Below are 1,350 nucleotides of genomic sequence, written 5' to 3'. Positions count from 1 at the left end.
CCTCCTCCTCCTCCCCCCTTCCCTCCTTCCCTCCCTCCCTCCCTTCATTCTTGAAGGTTCTTGATCATTTGTTATCCTGCCTGGATTGGGTTGTTGTAGTTTTCTACTGACCTTAATAACAGGGCATGGTGGGGCTAGGGAGATGGCTTAGTGGAATAAGCACTTCCTTGGCAAGCGCAAGGGCCTGAGTTCAATCCCTGGTTCCGCCAAAAAGAAAAAGAAGAAAAAAAAAAAACAGGGCATGGCAATGCTAGGAGGCATCCTAAGGGATCTGTTACACTCCAAGTACAGTCTTCCTTTCCTCTATTGTAGAACAATAATCCAATTTCACCTTCATAGTCTAGGTCAGTCACCTCTGCCAATACCTTACTTCCCTTTTAGCTTGTTTACTCAAAAGCATAAGGAGATCAAGATGACCAGGGGGAAGTCTTAGCTTCTAGTTCAGTGAAACTTCTATGCTTCCTAGTAAAAGCCTAACCCCCTTTCCTTCCAACCCCCCATCCTAGAACTAAGACTTCTAGTCCTGCAGATAGAAAGGTTAAAGGAATAGGAATAAATAATTTTCCTAGTGGATTACTAGGATAATGGTGAGTGGTGCCATTCCCACATCCACCCCTTGATTTCTGGACCATGAATCCTGGCTATGGGAGACACAGTACTACATAGTAGCTACTGATTCAAAGCATATGCAGCCCTTTGAAGAACCTTGTCCCAGCCCTGCAAGCTGTTGCCACCTAGCTACTACATTAACTACATCTTCAAAAGATCATTCCACGTTTGTGTCATTCCAGCCACTTCTGCATGGTGAGGAATACTGTAAGACTAGTGAATTCGATGAGCATGAGTTTGTCACCTCACTTCTTTGGCCATAAAATGTGTTCCTTGGTTAGAGACAATGTTGTGTGGAATTCCATGGTAGTGGGTAAGACATTCTGCAAGTCCACATATGGTAGTTTTAGCAGAAGCACTCTGTGCAGGGAAGGAAAATCATATTCAAAATAAGTGACTATGCCAGTAAGGACAAACAAAGCTCTGTCCTTTGCATGATGGGAGCAGTCCAATATAATCAACATGCCACCAGGTTGCAGGCTGATCACCTAGGGAATGGTACCATATTAGGGACTCAATGTTGGTTTTTGCTGCTGGCATGTTGGGCATTCCGTAGTGGCTGTTGCCAGGTCAGCCTTGATGAGTTGGAGTTCATGTTGCTGAACCCACACATAGCCACCATTCCTGCCACCATGACCACTCTGTTCATCCCATTAGGTAATGACAGTGGTGGCTGAAGAGACATTGACTGCTATCTGCTGAACAATTCATCCTGTCTACTGGAATGCTGAATTTCTCTTC

The 1,350-nt window shown here is 44.8% G+C and overlaps 1 protein-coding gene across 3 annotated transcripts in view; it reads left to right on the top strand.

The window, feature by feature from the left end:
• Chst12 (carbohydrate sulfotransferase 12) overlaps positions 1-1,350 on the top strand; it is a 30,107-nt gene that overhangs the window by 18,886 nt on the left and 9,871 nt on the right. The gene's annotated exons all lie outside the window — the stretch shown is intronic.

Source organism: Octodon degus, unplaced genomic scaffold, assembly GCF_000260255.1.
Source record: "Octodon degus isolate 3935 unplaced genomic scaffold, OctDeg1.0 scaffold00031, whole genome shotgun sequence".
In the NCBI taxonomy this organism is placed as follows: Eukaryota; Metazoa; Chordata; class Mammalia; order Rodentia; family Octodontidae; genus Octodon; species Octodon degus.
This window is presented reverse-complemented; position numbering and strand designations above follow the sequence as displayed.